Consider the following 7807-nt stretch of genomic DNA (forward strand, 5'->3'; position numbering starts at 1 on the left):
GCGATCAAAAATAAGTTGGCAGCCGTCTTCAGGGCCTGAATATCCTCAAATGTGAAAGATTTCCAGAAGATGGATCATCTGAATCATTTTGCAGGAACTTTTGTTGCCACGGAGAATAATCAGACTCTGCGGCACCGTAATAGCCACGCCCTTTGAAGGAAAGTCATAAAAATAGGGATAGAGTAAGATCAATGTCTTGAGTCTTTTCTAGCCAATTTTCAGTCGGATTCGTTAAAAGGGCACCGTGCAGTACGTCAAAATGTAAAGATTTATATTGATTGGCGCAAGGTGTATAACTGAATATAAACATATAGATGTCTTCAGGTACCGACTCTTTATGTACATGTGAAGTTTTGGATTTTTAGCATCACGTGCAGGAGAGTTATTAAGCATTTTGTCCATTGCGGCGAAGGAAATCTTAAGTGAAAACTTTGAAGCCCCGCCCCCGTCATATAGTATTTCGGAAACAAAAAATTTTAGCCCCAGTGTTTGTCCCAGGTCTTAAGATGCTCCAGACAGAACTTTAAGGCAATCAGATGAAGCCTTTAGGATCAGGGTGCAAAAGAATGACCCCTGTAAACATGCAAAAAAGGGCAAAAGTCGGACTTTCAAAAATTCATAACTCACTTCCTGTTCATATTAGACGTTAAAAAATATCAAATTTTTCGCCATGCCCGATGAGACTGCCAAGTTTGGTGAGTTTCTGTGCATGTTTCGGGGGTCAAAAATGCGATCGAACAATCGGAAAAATAATAATAATAATAATTTCTACAAAAACAATAGGGACTTCTTAGCGGTCGCTGCTCAGGCCCTAATAATAATAATAATAATAATAATAATAATAAAAGTAATAATATTTTCTACAAAAACAATAGGGACCTCGCCGCGGTCGCTGCTCGGGCCCCAATAATAATTTCTACACAAAGTCCATTGTGGAGACCCGCCCCCTTTTAAGTAAATTCAAAATGGCCGACTTCCTGTAAAACCTAGCTCATTGCTCCAAGAGACTTTTTTGTAGGTCTTGGTCTTATACATACAGTGAACCCTCGCTACTTCGAGGTTCACCTTTCGCGGGTTCAGTGCTTCGCGGGTCTAAAAAATATTCGGGGGCATTGTAGTTTCGCCGAGCGGCACGACGGGGCGCTGGAGCGGTTAGACGGCCGGCGTGCGCCGAAGAAGAGCGTGGGCGAAGAGGAGAGTGGACGAAGAAGAGCACGTTCCCCCGGACACGATCGGTGGCGACGTTTCGCGCGGTTCGGACCGTACCAGAGCTCCGGCCGGCGTGCGTGGCAGTTAAGCCGTAGAGGAGCACCTTCCCCGGGCACGGGCGGTTCCAAGCGGCCCCTGAGTTTAACCGAATGGAAGCTCCGGAGGAGGAGGACATGCTCGCGTCACAGTAAGCCGAAGAGGAGCACCTTCCCCGGGCACGGGCGGTTCCAAGCGGCCCCTAAGTTTAACCGAATGGAAGCTCCGGAGGAGGAGGGCATGCTTGCGTCACAGTAAGCCGAAGAGGAGCACCTTCCCCGGGCACGGGCGGTGCCAAGCGGCCCCTAAGTTTAACCGAATGGAAGCTCCGGGGGAGGAGGGCGGGCGTGTGTCACAGTTAAGCCGAATTGGAGCACCTCTTCTGCCGGGCACGAGCGGAGCGCGAGGCTGTCAGTTATGAATGAATAAATGAATAAATAAATAAAGAATGCCACCTTTCATTTCACAGGGCACACCGGACGGCGTACCAGCAGGTAAAAGTCGGAGTAATTAAATAAATACAAAAAGAATGGTTGGGGAATAAAAAAATAATAAGTTTTAATAATAATTTGTTTTTTTTGTTATAACATGAATTTCACTCTCTCTCTCTCTCTCTCTCCCCCGTATATATATATATATATATATATATATTTATTATATATATTGTATATTTTTTTTAAGCATTTTTGAAGGTGCGCCGCTACTTCGGCGGATTTTCAGTTTTCGCGGGTGGTCTCGGTCCCCATTAACCGCGATAACCGAGGGTTCACTGTACTCCATAAAATTTACAAAAAGCGAGGTGAAACACTCAACCAGGGCTGCTTTTTTTAACATTTCTCGAGGGCCATGGTGAGCCATTTCAAAAAAGCTGCACAACTAACGTATAAAATATTGATAAATTTGCTCGGCCTGATGTGTGTGTAAAGTTTCACGAGTTGTTGTTCATATTTAGAACCTCATAATCAGCGTTGTTTTATTGCCGAACAGTGCAATGGCACTCCCACAACTTTTCATGAAAAAGGACAAATTTCGTATTATGACATCCTCATGGCCCGAAACAGTCATCCGAGCATATATGAGGGCGACCTTGTTGAGTTGCACGGAGAAAAACATCCAAGAAAATAACTTGTATTAGCTATAAGCAGTTGGTGGCGCTACTACTACGATGAAAAATAAGTTGGTAGATGTCTTCAGGGCTTAAGTATCCTCAAATGTGTGCAACTTCGAGAAGATAGGATCATCTGAGTCATGTTGCTGGAGCTTTTGTTGCCACAGAGTACAATCGGACTTTTCAGCACCGTAATAGCCATGCCTTTTGCCAAAACGTCACAAAATTCGGCAGAGAGTAAGATAATTGTCTAGAGTCTTTTCTGACTAATTTTCAGTCGGATTCGTCAAAAGGGCACCGTGCAGTACGTGAAAATTAAAATAAAAAAAAAATTTTGATTCCACTTGGCGGCACTGTGTGTATAACAAAATAATAACATTAAGATGTCTTCAGGTCAGGACGTTTTATTTACAGGTGAAGGTTTGGATTTTTAGGAGCATGTGCAGGGGAGTTATTAAGCATTCATTTATTTGTATTAGGTTCATTTTGTCTTCTTATTATTGATATTTGACTGATTCATTAAAAGCAGACAATTATGTTTTAGGATAATTTTTTACCTGACATGTTTCGGCGAGTCTTTCGCCTTCTTCAGAGTGTCGCATGATGGTGTCTTGAGCTGATGTTCCATGAGGGTGTGACTTACCTGTCAAAAAAATTAAAAAATCAGAGCAGTAAAAGAACAAGCACAACATGAACATTACAAATCAGCAATCACTGACCACTGCAAAAGGGAAAACCACATCATACCGGGAGAAGGGCAGGGTCATCCGCACAGAAGAGAACAAACAACAGCGCTGGATCAGAGAGGCCATTGAGATCTGCAAGCGAGGCATAAAAACCATGAACAGAGACAAGGGAGCCTTCATCCTCTCTACCACCTGGACCAGCATCTTGGCAGAGTGAACGGACAGCGGGGGGCGTGACTTGCCTTCATTCTTGTGACAGGTAAGTCACGCCCTCATGGAACATCAGCTGATAAAGACGGGTCACAAGACACCATCATGTGACACTCTGAAGAAGGCGAAAGACTTTTGTATTGTGACATGCTCAAGGCCTAAACACTCATCCGAGCAAATATAAGGTAGATTTTGTTAACCTGCCCGGAGAAAAACATCAACGAAAATAATTTGTATTTGTTTTAACCAGTTGGTGGCGCTGCCACTGCGATAAAAAATAAGTTGGCAGCCGTCTTCAGGGCCTGAATATCCTCAAATGTGAAAAATTTCGAGAAGATGGATCATCTGAATCATTTTGCAGGAACTTTTGTTGCCACGGAGAATAATCAGACTCTGCGGCACCGTAATAGCCACGCCCTTCGAAGGAAAGTCACAAAAATAGGGATAGAGTAAGATCAATGTCTTGAGTCTTTTCTAGCCAATTTTCAATCAGATCCGTTAAAAGGGCACCGTGCAGTACGTCAAAATGTAAAAAATGATATTGATTGGCGCAAGGTGTATAACTGAATATAAACATATAGATGTCTTCAGGTACAGACTCTTTATGTACATGTGAAGTTTTGGATTTTTAGCAGCATGTGCAGGAGAGTTATTAAGCATTTTGTCCATTGCGGCGAAGGAAATCTTAAGTGAAAACTTTGATGCCCCGCCCCCGTCATATAGTATTTCGGAAACAAAAAATTTTAGCCCCAGTGTTTGTGCCAGGTCTTCAGATGCTACAGACAGAATTTTAAGGCAATCAGATGAAGCCTTTAGGATCAGGGTGCAAAAGAATGACCCCTGTAAACATGCAAAAAAGGGCAAAAGTCGGACTTTCAAAAATTCATAACTCACTTCCTGTTCATATTAGACGTTAAAATGTCAAATTTTTCGCCATGCCCGATGAGACTGCCAAGTTTGGTGAGTTTTTGTGCATGTTTCGGGGGTCAAAAATGCGATCGAACAATCGGAAAAATAATAATAATAATAATTTCTACAAAAACAATAGGGACTTCGCAGCGGTCGCTGCTCAGGCCCTAATAATAATAATAATAATAATAATAAAAGTAATAATATTTTCTACAAAAACAATTGGGACCTCGCCGCGGTCGCTGCTCGGGCCCCAATAATAATTTCTACACAAAGTCCATTGTGGTGACCCGCCCCCTTTTAAGTAAATTCAAAATGGCCGACTTCCTGTAAAACCTAGCTCATTGCTCCAAGAGACTTTTTTGTAGGTCTTGGTCTTATACATACAGTGAACCCTCGCTACTTCGCGGTTCACCTTTCGCGGGTTCAGTGCTTCGCGGGTCTAAAAAATATTCGGGGGCATTGTAGTTTCGCCGAGCGGCACGACGGGGCGCTGGAGCGGTTAGACGGCCGGCGTGCGCCGAAGAAGAGCGTGGGCGAAGAGGAGAGTGGACGAAGAAGAGCACGTTCCCCCGGACACGATCGGTGGCGACGTTTCGCGCGGTTCGGACCGTACCAGAGCTCCGGCCAGCGTGCGTGGCAGTTAAGCCGTAGAGGAGCACCTTCCCCGGGCACGGGCGGTGCAAAGCGGCCCCTAAGTTTAACCGAATGGAAGCTCCGGAGGAGGAGGGCATGCTCGCGTCACAGTAAGCCGAAGAGGAGCACCTTCCCCGGGCACGGGCGGTTCCAAGCGGCCCCTAAGTTTAACCGAATGGAAGCTCCGGAGGAGGAGGGCATGCTCGCGTCACAGTAAGCCGAAGAGGAGCACCTTCCCCGGGCACGGGCGGTGCCAAGCGGCCCCTAAGTTTAACCGAATGGAAGCTCCGGGGGAGGAGGACGGGCGTGTGTCACAGTTAAGCCAAATTGGAGCACCTCTTCTGCCCGGGCACGAGCGGAGCGCGAGGCTGTCAGTTATGAATGAATAAATGAATAAATAAATAAAGAATGCCACCTTTCATTTCACAGGGCACACCGGACGGCGTACCAGCAGGTAAAAGTCGGAGTAATTAAATAAATACAAAAAGAATGGCTGGGGAATAAAAAAATAATACGTTTTAATAATAATTTGGTTTTTTTGTTATAAAATGAATTTCACTCTCTCTCTCCCCGTATATATATATATATATATATATATATATATATATATATATATATATTTATTATATATATTGTATATTTTTTTTAAGCATTTTTGAAGGTGCGCCGCTACTTCGCGGATTTTCAGTTTTCGCGGGTGGTCTCGGTCCCCATTAACCGCGATAACCGAGGGTTCACTGTACTCCATAAAATTTACAAAAAGCGAGGTGAAACACTCAATCAGGGCTGCTTTTTTTAACATTTCTCGAGGGCCATGGCGAGCCATTTAAAAAAAGCTGCACAACTAACGTATAAAATATTGATAAATTTGCTCGGCCTGATGTGTGTGTAAAGTTTCACGAGTTGTCGTTCATATTTAGAACCTCATAATCAGCGTTGTTTTATTGCCGAACAGTGCAATGCCACTCCCACAACTTTTCACGAAAAAGGACAAATTTCGTATTGTGACATCCTCATGGCCGAAACAGTCATCCGAGCATATATGAGGGCGACCTTGTTGAGTTGCACGGAGAAAAACATCCAAGAAAATAACTTGTATTAGCTTTTACCAGTTGGTGGCGCTACTACTACGATGAAAAATAAGTCGGTAGATGTCTTCAGGGCTGAATTATCCTCAAATGTGTACAACTTCGAGAAGATAGGATCATCTGAGTCATGTTGCCGGAGCTTTTGTTGCCACAGAGTACAATCGGACTTTTCAGCACCGTAATAGCCACGCCTTTTGCCAAAACGTCACAAAATTCAGCAGAGAGTAAGATCATTGTCTTGAGTCTTTTCTGACAAATTTTCAGTCGGATTCGTCAAAAGGGCACCGTGCAGTACGTGAAAATTAAAATAAAAACAAATTTTTGATTCCACTTGGCGGCGCTGTGTGTATAACAAAATAATAACATTAAGATGTCTTCAGGTCGGGACGTTTTATTTACAGGTGAAGGTTTGGATTTTTAGGAGCATGTGCAGGGGAGTTATTAAGCATTCATTTATTTGTATTAGGTTCATTTTGTCTTCTTATTATTGATATTTGACTGATTCATTAAAAGCAGACAATTATGTTTGAGGTTAATTTTTTACCTGACATGTTTCGGCGAGTCTTTTGCCTTCTTCAGAGTGTCGCATGATGGTGTCTTGAGACCCGTCTTTATCAGCTGATGTTCCATGAGGGTGTGACTTACCTGTCAAAAAAATGAAAAAATCAGAGCAGTAAAAGAACAAGCACAACATGAACATTACAAATCAGCAATCACTGACCACTGCAAAAGGGAAAACCACATCATGGACCGGGAGAAGGGCAGGGTCATCCGCACAGAAGAGAACAAACAACAGCGCTGGATCAGAGAGGCCATTGAGATCTGCAAGCGAGGCATAAAAACCATGAACAGAGACAAGGGAGCCTTCATCCTCTCTACCACCTGGACCAGCATCTTGGCGGAGTGAACGGACAGCGGGGGGCGTGACTTGCCTTCATTCTCGTGACAGGTAAGTCACGCCCTCATGGAACATCAGCGGATAAAGACGGGTCACAAGACACCATCATGTGACACTCTGAAGAAGGCGAAAGACTTTCGTATTGTGACATCCTCAAGGTCTAAACACTCATCCGAGCAAATATAAGGTAGATTTTGTTAACCTGCCCGGAGAAAAACATCAACGAAAATAATTTGTATTTGTTTTAACCAGTTGGTGGCGCTACCACTGCGATCAAAATTAAGTTGGCAGCCGTCTTCAGGGCCTGAATATCCTCAAATGTGAAAAATTTCGAGAAGATGGATCATCTGAATCATTTTGCAGGAACTTTTGTTGCCACGGAGAATAATCAGACTCTGCGGCACCGTAATAGCCACGCCCTTCGAAGGAAAGTCACAAAAATAGGGATAGAGTAAGATCAATGTCTTGAGTCTTTTCTAGCCAATTTTCAATCGGATTCGTTAAAAGGGCACCGTGCAGTACGTCAAAATGTAAAGATTTATATTGATTGGCGCAAGGTGTATAACTGAATATAAACATATAGATGTCTTCAGGTACCGACTCTTTATGTACATGTGAAGTTTTGGATTTTTAGCAGCACGTGCAGGAGAGTTATTAAGCATTTTGTCCATTGCGGCGAAGGAAATCTTAAGTGAAAACTTTGAAGCCCCGCCCCCGTCATATAGTATTTCGGAAACAAAAAATTTTAGCCCCAGTGTTTGTCCCAGGTCTTAAGATGCTCCAGACAGAACTTTAAGGCAATCAGATGAAGCCTTTAGGATCAGGGTGCAAAAGAATGACCCCTGTAAACATGCAAAAAAGGGCAAAAGTCGGACTTTCAAAAATTCATAACTCACTTCCTGTTCATATTAGACGTTAAAAAATATCAAATTTTTCGCCATGCCCGATGAGACTGCCAAGTTTGGTGAGTTTTTGTGCATGTTTCGGGGGTCAAAAATGCGATCGAACAATCGGAAAAATAATAATA

The sequence above is a fragment of the Idiotropiscis lumnitzeri genome, unplaced genomic scaffold (assembly GCF_059441095.1).
Source record: "Idiotropiscis lumnitzeri isolate Australia: NSW breed Sydney's pygmy pipehorse unplaced genomic scaffold, RoL_Ilum_1.0 HiC_scaffold_138, whole genome shotgun sequence".
NCBI classification, from domain to species: Eukaryota; Metazoa; Chordata; class Actinopteri; order Syngnathiformes; family Syngnathidae; genus Idiotropiscis; species Idiotropiscis lumnitzeri.